Source organism: Chaetura pelagica, unplaced genomic scaffold (assembly GCF_000747805.2).
Source record: "Chaetura pelagica isolate M959 unplaced genomic scaffold, ChaPel_1.0 scaffold39, whole genome shotgun sequence".
In the NCBI taxonomy this organism is placed as follows: Eukaryota; Metazoa; Chordata; class Aves; order Apodiformes; family Apodidae; genus Chaetura; species Chaetura pelagica.
This window is the reverse complement of record NW_009954614.1, coordinates 1241158-1258475: the sequence shown is the minus strand read 5'-3', so window position 1 is coordinate 1258475 and position 17318 is coordinate 1241158.

Genomic DNA, 17318 nt, shown 5'->3' with positions numbered 1-17318 from the left:
CTCGTGTCCGCTGCCCTCGCACAGATGTCCCCTGATGTCCCCTGATGTCCCCTGATGTCCCCCGTGCTCCCAGCTGCGCTTCCAGCGCAGGGTCCCTGCCCACAGAACCACCACAGAAGCTGCGGGGGGGAGGGGGGAGGGTCACTTCCACGTCTGTTCCCACGTAACCCCTAAGTTGGGGGCTCCGCGACCGCCTCCCCGACGCGGAGGCTCCTCCACCCCTGGTCACGCAGCCCTACCTGCAGGCTCCACTCGCGATCCCAAACGTGCATGAATTGTCTCCAAAAGCAGGGCGGCGTGGGCCCCGTCGCGTCCCCTGCCTTTCCAGGGGCACTTCCAGCAGCAGTGTGCCTGTCTGCGGGACCTCACGGCATGGGCGAGGGGAGACAGAGCCAGGATATCACCGGTGTTGGAAGGACAGGGCTGCTCCTCCTCACCCACGCCGGGAAGATGCCCTGCTAGCAGCTCTGCCCTGTTTTGGGACCGGGTTTCTTTTCCCCTGCCTGTGTTCCCACTTAACCGGGTGAGGGGCTGCTGCCACATGGCATTCATGCCACCACTCTGCTGCCTTTATTTCCAGCCAGCTGACAGAGATTTTTGTTTGCTCAGGGATTTAATTTCCTGTTTGTTGGTAAAAACAAAGCACTGAGTCGCTGGCCCTCTCTCTAGTAACTCGGACAGCTACCCACTGTCTCAGACCCTTGGCCACATTAACTGCAAAATCTGCCTGTGCATGTTGTGCTGTTGGCTGCCCAGGGTCCCTACAGCCTCTCCGGCTGTTTGTTGGAGCTGGATCCGTGTTAAACGTTTCTCTCTGTGGGGAAACTCTCCCGGAGCCTCTGCATGGCTTTGGGCTGCTGCTCCCACACAGAACGGCTGGTTTAGGCTTCGTTCTGGCGTCTCCAGTGCACCTTGGTCCCCAGCATGCCTTGGCCTGGGCGAGGTTGTTTGCTCCCACTAGCAGGAAGTGCACACTCTGTTTGTGACTGGGCATGGTTATCGGACTGGGTTTTAGGTTGGACTTTGTAATTCATTCTTTAATGCTTTACAGTAGAGAGGGTGTTGCCCGATTGGAATGAAATAAGACCCTCCTAAAATTGATGAGAACTTTCACCCACCGACAACCATCACCTGAGCTCCTGCACACAGTAGATCTCTATGCAGAGCTGCAGCTGTGAGGCACCTGGGGACAATTAATCCTGTCCACACTGAAGCTCTCTGAGCTCCCAAACCACAAATGAGGTTGAATCCACAAGAGCGACTGAGAAAGGGCTGCCCCAACAAAGCAAGACTGTCTTCATCTATGTTTACAATACCCTCATATGCCTGTTTGTTCTTGCTGCCTGTTTCCGATCATTCTGCTCTACCTCCTCCTTTGGCCAGCATCCACTGGAAAACATAACTTCTGTAATCCAGGACACGTCCCATACCTCAAATTCAGAAAACAAGTTAGAAGATCTCTCATCTGTCAACTTCCGTCATGCTAGCTAAACTGCTGATCCTTCATCAGACTCTAGGCCTGAAAATGTACCCCCTTGTGCCTCTTAAGCCTTACAACAGCAATCCTGATGTCTACACAAGGATGTAGTCATGGAGGCCAAGTTTACTGTAGGCACAAGGCCACTGACTTTGCAGGAACCCATGTCCCTTTGCTCTGTGCTGCCTATTTTCTGTTCTCTCTCCTCACTAGTTGAGGAACAACGACCCAGGACCTGAATTACAAATTAAAGTGCTGAAAATTTACAGCAGTGACTTGATTTTCATTACGTCCTTGGAAAGATTTTCCTTATGACTGTCCAATTTGGAATTCTCTACTGCTCTTAGTGTAATTGCCAGATACTGGCATCTACTTCACCACTGTTATGCACTGTAAGTTACATGATGAAAAGAACAGGCAAACCCTTGCTAACCTGAACTGTGGTGTTGTGTGGTGTTCTCAAGAAGGAATATCTCACTGTACTCTTTTACCTCCTATTCAGTAAGAACCACTTTCCTTTCCACCTAGTCAGACGTCCAGACAAAAGGGGCAAATGTAACCCTTTAATTTGACCCATATACACAAGTCATAGATTTTAATTTTTTTCCCCAGCACCTGGATCAAAGTGAGTTTGAAAGACAACACATCTTATCTTAAAGACTCCAAGTAAGGGCAAGTGCCTTACTCAGCCTACTAATTTATTCCTATGTTTAATTATCCCTGATGCTAGGAAATTGCTTCTTTCAAGGTTGAATTTGTCTAACTTGAAGACATCAGAACTTGCTATGTGTTTGTCTACTAAACTGCACATCCATTCCATTTTCATGGATAAATAACTATACATGGTGCTCCTACCACTTCTTGCTAAACTGAATATTTTTTTGTTGGAAGCTTCACATGGTAAGATTCAGTTTCAGTGTAGCATTTTTTGGACTTCCCAGTGTTTCTGAGTGCTTTTTGACTGGCAGGCACCCACCTTGGATACAATGTCATTGTGATCTATCCACACATGCTGTGCACAGAGTAAAAGTAATTTCTCAGTTGTCTTCTGGTTTTCCCCTTCTCACATATCTAAAAATGGAATCAAACCATTAACTGCCTACACTGCACAAAAATGGAGTCTATTACCCATATTGAATCCCCAAGCTCCTGCATCTGTGTTTTGCAAGAGAGCATCTTTATCCTGCCATTCATCACTGATACTCTTCCTTCCTCACTACATGGCCTTGCAGCAGGGTGTGCTAAAATATGTTTGGTAATGTTGTGACAATTTAAGTAGGTGTTTGAGATCCCTCATTCAATTTGAGAACCGTTTCTCTGAGGCTGATAAATCACCAGCACAGATGTCAGAAGGAGCAGTCCTGAAGCTGACCACTGAGTTAGTCTACCTTCTTCAAAGCCTGTTTTCATCCTTTTCGTGTGTGTCCTACTTTCAGTGGATTGTTACATGTATGGCATTATGTCATTTTTTTCCCCCCATGCCAATTCTGTTTTGTCTAGTTCAGCTATGTGAGCTGGACTGAGTCAAAACCTTTTTCCAAGTGTAAAGTCGAGACAAATGTCTTCCTTGGGTTTTGTGCTTTCTCTATGCTCTTTTATGAGATGCAGAGTAAATATGCGGTCAGTGGTTTGTTTCTCAGAAAGGCATCCCATTTGACTTTCAGTGCTTAGTGGTGTTGTTTTGAGTAGATACCACATATAATTCATTTATTGATGATGCTGCAGAAATGTGTGCCTATATTTCATCATATCTAGCTTTCTGCATAATGCATAGGCTGAAGGGGTTTGGGTGTAACTGGATTAGCCAACAGAATCTCAGGGAAGGATCAAGATTGAAGTGTTATTATGCACATTATTATGCATGCACATATGTGCATGAACATGAACTGATCGTAAATAAATCTGCATACAACCACTGTCTACTTGCACCACTCCTCCAACATACACTTGCTGGATTTTGCAAAGTTTCTGTTTGTCAGACACAGATAAACAGATAAACTCTTCTTCTCTTCACCTTGTTGCCTGAGCAGCAGAGGACAAAGGTGAGACGACAGCTTAGCAGGCCCACATAGTGTGGAGTGCAAGGATAAACAGCATTCAACAGTCTCACTCATCTGTAACCAAAAGAAGGACCCACCCTGACGAGGACCCAGCACCCTGTTTAGGGGCAGATGCTGCAAAAGTGCTGCTTACATGCAGTGCAGATTGCTGGCTGCAAACCTTAAGCAGAGGATAAATCTTTCGTTCCGATTGCCTTAGCTAAGATAAGGCCATGCTCAGCTGCTCCTTCAGCAATATGACAGCCACTAAGGGCAGGAAGGGGACTGTCAGTGGCTTTCAAACTGCTTACATGAGAACCTTGAGGAAAGGGAACCACAGCATGAACGTTGTCCTGGAGACATCTACATGGGGCTGTGCCGTCTCGTGTCTTGGCTGCTCATTAAAGATGCTTTTCTCAAGAGCTAGAGATGTTATTCCCAGTGTGTTGGCCAAATTCCACGTTGCTTGATTTCATTCTGCCTCTAGGTTCCTTTGTGTTTCAGAGCGGGCACAATACTTGTCTTCATTTCCTCTCCTCGACTCTTGTTAAATTTTGCCTTGCTCTATTAAACAGCTTGCATGTTCCAGCCAAGGGGCTGCCCCTTTATGGTTCTGGCTGATGTGAGCCCTACCCCCTCAAAGCTGTCCTGTCAGTTTTGTGAAATGCTTCTGAGCATACCTGGGTGGAAAATATATGCCCCCCCTGTCATTCCTGTCTCAGAAGTTGAATAGAAATATGGGCAATAGCAGAGAGCTCACAAAGAACTGTGAAAAACTCAGCTTACCCATTATGTATTATGCATTAAAACCTGTCTCTGTTGAGCTGTCCAAGATAAAGTCCTACTGGCATTTGATCAAAAGGGTAAGAAATTACCTAGATTTGTCCTGGCTAGAGCTGGCTGCCTCATGTACAGAGTATTTGTGAATAAATTATTTGCAGATTGATGGAGGAAAAGTGAGTAATTTATTTGATGAATATTGTTCAGCTGGCTATTGAGCTAACTAAAGCATGAGGAAAAAATATTGGTGAATGATTTATTTGAAAATCTAGTTGAAATTTGATGGGAGAAAATGGTCAAACAAACTATTTACCACATTATTCAAATGCCAGTAGGCCTGGATAGTGTGCACTAGTAAAGCACACCTTGATGCTTCAAGCCATAGCCCTAAAAACCATATTGAAATATTAATTAACATCTTCAAATCTACATTCACCTGCTCCTTATAAGAGATCATCCTCAACTACAACCCAAAAGATACCTATTAATGAGCATAGAACACATTCTACATTTGCAGTTATTTATTCTTATTTATTATTAAGAAACTCTGGAAACTACCTTGCCTGATAGAACAGCAATGAAAATGTACCTCTTACTCCTTTGCTGCCTCCCTTCAGTGGGTCTCTAAGCATTTTCCAAATTTCAATGGGTTTAATATTACAGCTGTTCTGTGAGGGTGGAAGGCATAATGAAATCCAGGAAAAGTAGGAAGCACACACCACATGCTACACATTTCTTTACATCATAAACTCTCAGACTTCATGAGCACTTTTAGACTCAGGTCCCTTCAACAGAGCACATCATTTAAAGCCTGACTACATTTTTCAAATCTGCCTACCTGAAATTTGGTTCCTAAATACTTAAGCACTCATAAACAGCTGCTTTATATTATGTGCTGAGCTTTTGTTGAATTTGATGGAATTTTTGAGTACTAAAAACATGAGGAGAAAACCCATATATTGTGGTATTTCCGTGCACTCATATAGATTAAGCAGCATATCTCCAGATGCTTGCCTGCACGATGATCTACAGGTTAGAGCCTTAATAACTAGGGAACAGGCAGGTTGCAGAGATTTCTCCATGGCTGGGGATTGCACAGCCATGTCACTGATGCCACATGAGCAAACAACATGCAAAAATGTTATCCAACCTGTTATGCAATAAATGAGACATCGTCCTTCTTCATGCCTTTCTTTTGCACTTCCAACAGCAAGGCTGCAGTCCCTCCATTGCTTTTTTGGTTGAAATGATGAATGCTGACTGTCCAATATGAGGGGCTGCACTTCAAAGCACTAGATAGGTGTTAAAGATTTCGTGGAAAGATGTTATAGCAACTTGTGCTGTGGTATGAACAGAAAGGATAAAACCAACACTCTATGCAAACTATTGGACGTTTTCTTGTCAGCTTCCATGCAAACAGAATTTGATCTCTAGTACCACGTTCAGCATCAGCAACCAAAGAATTAGTGAAGAGAAAGTACATGCTAAGGCAGTAGATGCCAAAATTATCCCTCAATTTGCTGTCTGAATTCCTACAGAAGTGAATAATTAAAGAACCAATCTAAAATATACATATTTTAATGTAAGGAAGACAATATCAAGTTAAAGATCTGCTGTCAGCTTAAACACAAACTATAAAAACAGATATTTATATTATTGCTGTTGATCATTAGAGGCAGTTTAAAATCCAGATTTACTCTGCATGGTTTTTGTTCTCTTTCCCACTGGCATATTTCCTCTCTTGTACTAGGAAAAATCAAAAAGAGACAATTTTTCTTTCAGGTTTTCTCTCTTTCTGCATTGTGACTGCAAAAATCATAGGGGAGGATATTGCTCTGTTTTAAAGGAACAGTTTTCATTATAAAGTGAGAAGGAAAACAATAGAAACATTTCTGTTGGCATTTGTTTGTTTTTATATGGTTTCTTCTAGGCAAAATTGAAGTCACAAAGGAGGGGAGGGTCTCTGCTTATAACATGAGAAGGTACAATTCTCACCCTGCCTCAAATTCACAGTTCTGTTGCACTCAATTTTGGGAGCTTACTTTTTTCCTACTAAGGTCAATCTGAGCTTAATTCTTCTTTGTGTTCTTTACCTATGGGACTGCTGTCTTCTCACATCAGAAACAGGCTCAAATCCTTTTCTGACCTTGATTATAATGAGTAGGACATCCATGCAATGAGCATAAATCAGATTAAATCAGAAGTAACAGTGCATTTCTCTGGCAGGTCCCAGAACCTCACATATTGTTACCTTCTACTACACAAGGTGCATAACCCAACCTTGACTTTAGGCTGTTCTGAGACACAGGAATGACAGAAACAAGAAGCCTGAAGGTCTCTGCCTAAGGAAGACTGAAATGTTACACGTAATATACACTGAGCTGTCACCTATTATCCTGAGTTGATTTTAAATAATCTATAATCCAGGGATGAGGAGTGAGCACTACAGGATGTGGCAAATCCTCCTCATACAGCAAGACAGTGTTGTCACTGGACCAAACCACGAAAGAAGAAACTCCCTGTCTCTTCAAGGGAGGACTTCTAATGTCTTGAACGCTGTGGCTAAAAGAATCTTTTCAAGTGCATTTACATTAGCAGGAGTTAATTAAGAGATTAGACTGGGGCTGGTGATCATGACCCCGTCTGACAATCTGGGAACATTCTTTATTAAAGAGAGCTGAGAAACAAGAACAAGGCATGATATGAGCTAGTGCAGTTGTCACTCTTTGCCAAGGAGCAGAGATCTCAGTCCAAAGGACAAACCAGAAGTCAGTCTTCTGGGGGTCTTCTCTCCCTCTGATGGGACTGGAGGAGATGACATGAAGAGAGCTTTGTGTTCTCTGACAAAAACCAGGGAAAGTCAGTGAAGTCTCAGTGTGTGTTTTTCAGGTTCATTTCTAATTTGCAGATTAGAGATGCAAAATACATGCAAAGTAAAACCAACATAAAAGTTCAATGACAACTGGCAAACTGAAACCTCTGCTTTTAACAGAGTTCTAGAAGCAAATTCAGAGAGCTTGATGCACAAATAATAAAGGAGGGAGGAACAACCTATGTACTTATTCCCAGTCATTTTGTCATCCTAACAGCCCAGCATCTCCTGCTATTGCAATTTGCTGTCTTCTTCCCTCTGTCTTGTTTTCACATTGGATGACCAGATAACTAGGTATTGAGCCAGCAGAAAACAAAACAAAACCAAAAAATCAACAAAACAGGTGAAAAACTGCAGATGTCTCAGTGGTTGTGCCCAGGGGACATCAGATAACAAGCTCTTACAGTCTGCCTGCAAAGCCACTGTTTGGCTTATTATTTTTGAGTGCCTACAGAAAACCTGGTCTAGTGTGGCATTTTGCTTTTGACCCTGAGGCCTTTTGGGGTATCTGCAGTACAAAAGGCTCACCAGCTCTTCTTTTGTGTTTCTTGGGTAATGGTCACGAAAGCAACTCAGATACTAATTTCTCAGTGAAGCTGTATGTCACCCCAGACCTTCAGATGAGCCATCATCTGGGGGCTCCTGTTGTCTGCTAGGCCACTGCTCCATGCATCTGAGCCTTAGCAAATCTTGCATCCTTGAGGATGTTCACTTTTAGAAGGTGCTTCTGTATTGGCAACACAGGGTGTGTGGCTGCTGATCCTGTGCTTCACCAGGACAGCCAAAATAAAACATTACATGGTAAACTACAGCAGAACGTCTCCTTGCCTACTCTGTGAATGCAGGGACTGCAAGCAAGGAAACGTATTCAGATTCAAATCACAAAATATACAAGTCTCACTAATTTAGACCCAAGAGACTTCAAAAGAGGGCAGATTTCGGCTCTCTATGAGAAAGCATTTTCTGCATATTGGAAAATGTCCAATAAGGCTACATACACTGTGTCCCTCAAAAATACACTTCTTGGTGTAGCTGCTGTTATTAATGAATTACATCAGAATAAAAAGGTTTGATTAAAACAGCATAAATAAATACTATTAGCAGCATTTCAAATAAACCTCTGCTCCAGTCTTTGCACAGATGGGTAAGAAAAACTGGGCAGGTCTGCACAGGAGATCTATAGTTATTTTCTTATGTCCCCAAGAAAATCAGCTTTCTCCACTGGAAGGCGGAAGGAACAAGAACCTGTGCATTCCCTGCCACTTGGACTTCCCATGGGCTTTCAGACCAGCTCTTCACCACCACCAGGGCAGCAATGCTGTGGAGCAGTATCTCATGCGAGGAAGATGACACAAGACCAAGGGCTATTTCAGAGCAGGGAAGGACTAGTGCAAAAGGAAGTATCATGGTATTTCCAGAGCTTGTCACAGAGGATCAGGGCAGCTGGGTAGCCTTGGAGACAGAAATTGCAGGTGTGTTACAGGGATTTACATGCTGTTTTTGGAAGCCCTATTTTAAATTAAGATGATTAGCAATATCTGTGAAAGTTCTCAGGAAACCAACTCCTTTACATTTTTATAAGGGCATGAGACAAGGCCTGGCCCCTTTCTTTTAGCAAGAACTCCCTAAACAGTGGCTGGAGAAATGTGTTGCTTTTCTCCTTGCTGAGACTAGGCAGCTGCTGTGTTTGCTAGATTATAACCCAGGCTGCATGGGAAGATTTGATTTAAGGCAAGTCTGGCTGATGACTCTCTGCGTGTAAAACTTCCAAACAAGGAGGAGGGAGCAGCTGCAATTACAGTTTTCAATTGGGAAGTGAGAAAATAGAGATAATTTCCGTTTCTACAGCAATCTGAATAATTATTGAAAAAAAAAATTATGGTTGACTGGCAGCTGGAAGCCTTGTTCCTACTATCTAGAGCAATGTGCCAGTAGCAGCAGCACAGATGAAATCCCTTGATGGAGGGGTCCACTTCTAAATGTTAAATCTCCTTTCCTCATTCTCATGTTTGTTTGTTTTTCATTAGCACTCACTTGGAATTTACATTTCCCCTCCCCCCCAGAAAATGCTGTGTTTTATAAGGTTTGCACATGGATGTCTCTTCTGTGATTCCATGTTGCCTCTGCTTATATCTCAACAGCTGACAGAACAAGACTGCAAGCCATTCAGGCACTAAGCCTCTATGAAACCCTGCATCCGTTTCTAGATTAACAGCAACAATGTTCATTCTCAAGAACATTTGAAAACAAGCCATATTTAGCAGGTGATGGGCACTCCCCATAAAGTTGCTTTCATACCCAGCTAGTTTTCTGCTTCTCAGACAGGGACTCATAGCAAATTTCATACACCCGGAGACTGAAAAGCCATGGCAATAGCCTTCTGAGGTGTTAATAAAATGCCAAGCCAATTCTGGAATCTGAAATCCTCTGGCATACAAATCTGGACTTACTTATCTGAATGTTGCCACTGCTTCTGCTGCCTCCTAAAATAAGGTGGTGCCCTATGTGAGGAGCACCAGCTCAGCTGAGCTACCTGACCACTGCAGAATGAGAAGTCCAGCAGCGCTCAGCTGGTCTACCCGAAGATCCGCTGAAATCCACTTAGCTACCAACACTGAAAATACACAGGTTCTGAATTAGAATGATCAAGCAGTCAACTTTAAAACATCAGTACAATCTGCTACTGAGCCCACAGGATCTCAGAAATGAGTGTTGAATTAAAAAAACCACTCTCCAGAAAGCAAAGTCTCGCTGATATCTTACACAGTAGGTAATGCCTTTTGCATTTCTTGCTGAGCTTCTGTAGCCAGTCTTCTCTGACTGCTTCTGTCAGCACATGTTGGAGCACATCTCATGCCTATTCAAACAAACAAAAGAGGTTGTCTGGTCTTTCACTTTCTCCTTCCTCCATTTTGCAGGGAAAATTACTGCTCTTCTCCATTCTGTTTCTCATGTGGAGAGAGTAATTTTAATTTTTTTATTGCAGTAAAAATAATACAAAGTTTCATGAATAAAGCTGGCAAAATACAGAACAGGGCTTTACTCTTCATGCACAAAGATAAAATGGTAACATAATATTTAATCAGGGAGTGAAAGAAAGAGAAGTGAGTTCATTAACTTTTCCCTTGAGTGAAAACTCTTGTTTTCATTCTTCTTTTATTTTTATTCAAATAATTTGCAAGAGAACACCATCCATATGCAAATGTGGATGTGTTCTCAGAATACAGCTTTCTTTTATATAGATGATCATGAACTCACTCCAATAAAGAGAAAGATTTAGGATTTTTCTATAGAAATAATTGGCCAGGCAGCCAGCAGTAAAAGCTCTATTAACCTTCAATTATCTCTTCCACGTTGCTCCGAGTTTGTATACTTCAGTGGACAGTGTTTTGCAGTACTGGACATTGAAGTTCCAAATTGCTTTTACCCAGGTTTAATATTTTTCTCCTCTACTCACTAGTGACAGCAGCAGCAGCAGAAGCAGCAACTTGTGCATTTATTTCTCCATGCAGCAAGATTTCTGGTCTTGAGAGCTTTGCAGGGTCCTATTTGCTCTGTGAAGACCCATGCTTCCACTTCTGGATGCCAACAGGAGCTTTGGATTTTGCCTGGAGTGCTCTCAGAGGCAGGGCTGCCTGTGACACAGAAGGACAGCGGAAGGGCAATCAGGCTTTGATTTTGACTGATGGGCAAGCATCATTCAAAAGATGACATTTGAATTGTGCCCTCATGCACCAGAGACCTGGATGTGGGAATGTGATTCATTTTACAACTGGGGGCCAATGGCAGGGGAAAAGCTCAAGGTGACAGCTTCCAGCCACAGTTTGAGGGAACTCTGAGCCTTGACACAATTACTCACGTCTACCCCCCTGACCTGTTTAACAACCACCAGTTACCAGCTCCCTGACTGGGGTCAGGCAGCAGCTCTGACTCTCGTTAAGCATCCTCTTTATGCTTTTGTTGAGCAGGCACCCCAGTTAAAAGAAGGCATGCAAGAAAGGACAGCAAAGTCTATTAATGGGAGTGTCTGTTGAGAGTCATGGGTCTGGACAGTCCCAGTGAGCTCCACCCTGACAGCTTCACTGTCTGGACTCCGATGGCAGCACCCTCCAGCCCTAAAGCACAGAGCGCACTGACAGCACCGAAATAACTCCAGAGGCAGCATATCCTGGAGGTATGCTGCTTTTAGAGGAGCCTGTGCTGTGCCTTTTCCACATGATCCCACTTAGTGGGTGTTGCCTGCAGATACAGCCACTTGGAAAGCAGTTTGGTTGAGCAAAAGTTTTTAAAGAGATGCAAAACTGATCATTAAAATAACCTAAGCAATTCCCACACACCCTCTGTGCCATAAAAACGTACTCATCTCATCTCATCAGCTGGGCCTGTTATTTCTGGGTTCTTCCTGCTGTTGTTTCCTTTTAGATAATCACGTTATCTAAAGTCACTAATTTATGAGGAGCAGACAAAAAACAGGAGAGCCAGTCCCTACCTTGAAGACGTTACTTCTGTTGGATTAGTATGTGCCAAACAACTAGCAACTTCTCAGTGAATCTTTCTGGAATATTTCCTAGGCAGCTGCTGATTCTGTCTGAGTAATAACAGAGAAGAAATCTGAGAGGAGAAACTGCAGCTGCTGTCACACCAGAGAGAGCTTATTATGAGACATTGCGCTCTCTTGCTTTTTCACTTCATTTGTTTGCGTTTTGTTGGGGTTCTTATTTTTGCTGGAGTGATAAATTACTGTGGAAAATCCACCCCAGGAAATTGATCCCCACCCCTAGCGACAGGCAGGTTCCCATAGAACTGCAGATGACGTCAGCTATTTTGGTTTGTAACTATTCTGTCCCTTGTGGCATTTCCACTCTCTTGCTACAGGACTGACATTTTGCCCTGGCGGCCCTGAGCTGGGGTCTGAGTGATTTGCCACCAGTGCCTGCCTCTTTCCAGCACACGCTGGCTCAAGTTACCCTGATTTACGTGCCACGGTGCATCGTCATTTTAGGTGTCCTCTTATCTGCCTCGTGGTTAATGCATTTCAGCACCAAACCCTTCCGAGAAAGGATCGTATGTGCATTGGATTTTTAGACCCTATTCTAATACAGGAACTGATAACAGAATACACTGTCTGCAGTAAAAGATTATTCCCAAAGCTGCACTTAAGGCAAACCTTTCAGTCCTTAATTACCCGACACAGAATCAGAGAGGAAAGAAAGAAAGAAAGAAAACCCAGGAAAAATGGAGCTGCTCCCACAGTCCCCAAGGAGGAAACCCAAGCTCCCAGCAGCAGAGCCCAGCACTGCACAGCCCTCCTCCTGCTCCTAAAGCACAGGGGTCTTATGGTTGTCTTACACCTGAGGCCGCTAGGAATCAAGAGATTATGAAATGTGATATTTTCAGAGAAGACTCACTACCAAGAAAGGAAAGTCAGAAAAAATCAGATTTTTAGAAAGAATTACCCAAGCTTTTTGAGTTCCACAAAATGCTGCTTTCCATTCACAGTACAAAGCCATGTGACACTGAGGCCAAGAACCAAAACCAAGAAAGAACAACTCATAAATATTGCTGGACTTCAGCTGGCTATGGGCATACTACATGAAAGTGAAGAAGCTTCTACTTCCTTGCAAGCTTTGCTGAAGCACCTCTGACGTCCTCCAACCTCCTCCTTCACTGCTAAGCATTAAAATAAAATAAAATTAAAATAAAATAAAAGCTACCATTGAGCAAGTAGGCTACTAACCCCCTTAGATATTCCATGCCCTCCTCTGGAGCTGCACACTATTTTCTGCATCACAGTTCATTTGCAAGTTCAGTTAAGCATTTGTCAAGTCCTTTCCAAGTCCGTGTCACAGAAATATGTCTTTGTTCAATGGTTACTGGGTGGATTAATTGCAGTAGCTCCTCAAAGGACAACTTAATCTCCATTAGCAACTCATCTGCTTCTCAGTGCAGCTACCATGCACGTGTTGGGAAGGACGGGTGGGAAATTAGGAGGTTGAAATCATTTTTTTTCTTAATGTCTTAAAGTCTTAAGCAACTTACCTAGACGGCTGAAAAGCATTTGCCACAGTGTAGTTAAATGTGTTAGAAAAACGAGTCAACAGAGAACTCAGGCTGCTTTGGGAATTTTTAAAAACTTTCTCAGGCGATCAGCAAGACCATATCATCCTAAGCAGCTAAGACCCAAAATTATTTGTCAATTTAAAAATATGTAGTTTTAACCAGCATCGTGACTTTCCAAACAGCCCATTGTATGTCTTGGAATCAAAACTGCTCTGTGACACAGACATGTTTCATTACTGATTCAACAAGTTTCAATTCCATATGGCTTTGGTTACAGAAAAACTAGCTGGAGCTTTTCCTTTCTTGCACAAAAGCGTAATCAGTTAAACTCCAATAAGAGAAGCTTTATTTCAGGCATGTGCAAGGGGTGTGTTCAAGCCTAATTGAATCTGATTTGATAGCTTTGCCCGTTTTAAAAATAATATTCTAAATGAAGGGATAAAAAAGGTAAAGAGGCCAAATTGAGCTGATGACCTGGTCACATTTTACAACTAGGGAAATAGTAGTCTCTACTAGAAGGGTGGTTCCTTAGGAATGGGATAGAACGATGTGTGGGTAAGTGATGAGAGTTCTGGACCAGCATGCAGCACCTCTACAGATCAGAAGTGAATAGGAATATTACAGCATGGAAGTTTTGATAAATCCATGCTCCAGAATTTGGCAGTCATGGGCTCTCAGTTCTGCTGGCTCTAACACCAGTGGCTTCTCATGGAGGCAAAGCCATCCCTTAATAGAGTCCTGTATGGGATCACAGACATTCAGGCTTCCTCCTGCAGTGTATGGCCCTCAGCCAGTGCCCAGTCAAGTCAACAGGAATCTTCTTTTTCACTTCTAAGGACTCTGGCTAGGCCCTCATTTGTCATTAGAGCCTTTAGATGTAATTAAAGCCATACTGCATAGAAATGGAGGATGGATGCTCTTCCTTGGATGATGCATTTTTCTGTCATTCCTTGGTTAGTAGGACTGATGATGACAATAATTCTAGTAACAGAAACATCTGTTTCACCTGTGTTGTGAGTCTGCCAGTAGCTTCCAGGCATAGAGTGATTTAAGGAATCATGGCCTTGCCTGGGTCCCAGCTTTACAAAGATTCTCAATAAGTCTAAACCTTCCCTGCCTTTCGTATCTCTTCACTTAATTACACTGTCCCCTTCTTTCCACTGGATTGTCTCACCATTACTTGAGCCCTGACTCTAAAATAGGACATTTCAGAAAGCTTGGTGCTAGAAGCCACTCTTTTCCTGAGATGTGACATCATTTGCCAGGGAAGCAGTGGGGTCCTGAAGAAAGCAACTGGAACCCAGATCACTCCAGGAGTAAAACAAAATCTTTCTGCAGGGGAAAATGAGGTCTGATGAGCTCCCTGCCTAGAAGCCCAGTGTCTGCAAGGTTTCACTCTAGGTTTTTCCCTGATGACTCTTACTGCTTTCGACAAGTCACCAGGCAATCACAGATCAAAATCACAAACACAGCCCCAGCTCCAGCTGGCAGTGTCTTAACTGAAACTGGCAGCAGCTGATTTTCAAACCAGAGAAAAGGCATAAGAACCTCACCAACATATTGCTGGGAGGGATGGGGCTGTCCCTGTAGCCTTGGCCAGACATGAAGCATCACAGCTGTACTGCATGCAGAGCCAAGCATGGAGAGACTCATGGCCAAGTCCTGCTTTCAGGTTCTCCTCCAGTACAGAGGAAGTACTGTGGCAGCTGCTGTCTTCTAACCAAGCAGATGTGTCCTGCTTTTCTCCATCAGCCTGTGGAATGGGATGGCACCAAAACTATGCATCCTAGCTCTTGCTGTCCCATGGTAGAGCCTGCAAAGTGCTATTCCCATCCCTGGGGACTGAGCAGGGCACCAATTCCCATGAAAGGACTGCTAATAGGTCCTGTGCTGGACTGTGTTCAAGGACTAAATGGTTAGTTTAGAGACCACCTAAAAATGAACTGGATGTGTTACTGCATCTTTTTTAGCTAGAACTGCTTTGGTACAGTAAAACACAGTTGCATTTGCTCAGACTTGTATCTGTGTTAAATCAGCCCATGACCCCAGCTGTCTACTAAAGGAATCCCTTCTGGAAGCCACCAAGATGGGCTTTCCTTCATGAAATTTCATTACTGTGGTAGGTGGTAGCAGCATCTATTATGCAGGTTGGCATTATATTCAGTTTCTTCTAATGCTGCCTGACTTAAGTGGCTGGGCTGACATCTTCTGTGAGAGGTCTTGCCTTGTGCTGATGGATTCCTCAGCCTTTTGTACGACGTGCTGTTCAAATCCGGTTACTCTAGCCCTGTTAATTTCCTCTGAGGTTCTCCTATAACACCATTATAATGCTGAAGTGCTTACAGCAAGTCCTGCATGTGTATCACCAACTCACCACCTGATGGGAAGAGGTGGTCGTTTCTGAAACCCTCTTTGAGCTGCCCAGGTCTGCCCACCCAGACACCAGCACATTAGCACAGCATGCTTAGCTTCAGAGCAGGTCTCTCACTGATCTCTGTCACTGCATGGATCAGCACCCCTATGACTTCAAGACAGGCGCTGGGCGATGAGAGCTCACAGAGGCAGAGGATACCTGCAAACTTGTGGTTGAAGTGTTGTCCATGATATCCCAAGGGGAGCTCAGGCAGGGACAAAGTCCAGCTCTCTGGGACAGCACTCCAGTGTCTTGTCACTGAGCCAGTGTGTTCCTTCAGCCTTCATCTCAGCTACTCCATGCTTTTTGGCGTCTCCAATGAAAGGAGGATAGGCCAACTGGCACTAGCCTCATAGGTCCTCACATTGTGCTATTCAGCCCCTCCGCAGCTGCAGTCTGTGCACTAAGAGAGACAGAGCTCCAGGGGCTAAAACAGCAGGTGAGTTAGACACATGAAGAGCCCAAAATGAGACTGCACAAGGCAATCATTTTTCTGGCTCTCCCCCATTGCCTTCCTGCTTGTGGAGGGCTTGCTTTTGCAATCCTTAGCATTGTTCTTTTAACATGGTCATGTCAGGGGGTGTGCGAAAGACATCTAACAGAAGCTGGCCATCTTTTGTAAAGGCTTCTCAGTGATAGCTTTAGACCTCTGGCAGAGTGAAGCCCTGGAGACAGCTAGAAATGTCCTTGGGAGGTCTTTTCCTCCTTGAGAAACCAGGGTGATGGAAATCTCAGCTCTGTTTCCTGCGGAACTCCAGCTGAAATCAAGCTGGCAGACCCCAGGCCCCCAGGAGTGGTGCTCATATTTTAGAGCTGCTTGGATAGTGCCTCAGATGTGTAGTGTGGCTCTTTTCAGGGTCCTGACCGTGCAGGTGAGCATGACTCAGAACAACCACAGCTCTCATCTGGAGCCAGTGTGCATGGAAATCAGGTGCAGTGAGGTGGGGACCATAATCTCTTCATATTGGCAAGCTGAGACATAGCCAGGATGGACACCTAAATTCGGGTGCCAAAAAGATCTTAGGCTGAGATTATACAGATGCAGCTTCTGGTACCAGAGACCACATGCCCAGCAGCACTACTATTTATCCATCCTGGTATCAGGTTGCACTGGTTTTAGTATTTAAAACAGTGTTTCAAGACTGAATTCTTCCTGCAGCCATGAAACAAGATAAATGGAGGCTCCCAGTTGACATGCAATCTCTTCCTCCTTCCGTTTGTGTCATCCCTGGTCCTACTTTATCAAGCCTAGCACCTTCACCTTCCACTTGGAAATGCCAGCTGGGCTTTTTTTTTCTTTTTTCCCTGAGATGCAGTTATTACTAGCTCTGTCTTTTACAGGCATGTTGTTGTGCTGGATCAGAAATAGTGCTGCATGGCCCCTGAAGGTTGAGCCCTGTGTTTCGCTAACACTTTGGAAGACGATGCCATCTGTGACATGATTCAGATCAGTGGTTTAGTGAAATTTTTTTGGCAGGCATTTATTCACCAGATTAATGTTTCAGAAGTTCTCATGCTTCCAAAATGATGCTTCGCTTACCCTCTCCCTCTGCTATTTTCTTTCACAGCTCCATAAGTGGACCCTGTCACATGTCACGGGTTCCTTGTTAGCATGTCTGGACGATGCAGGAAATACAGTTTTTGCCAGCAAAAAACACATGATGCACAGCTTGAGAG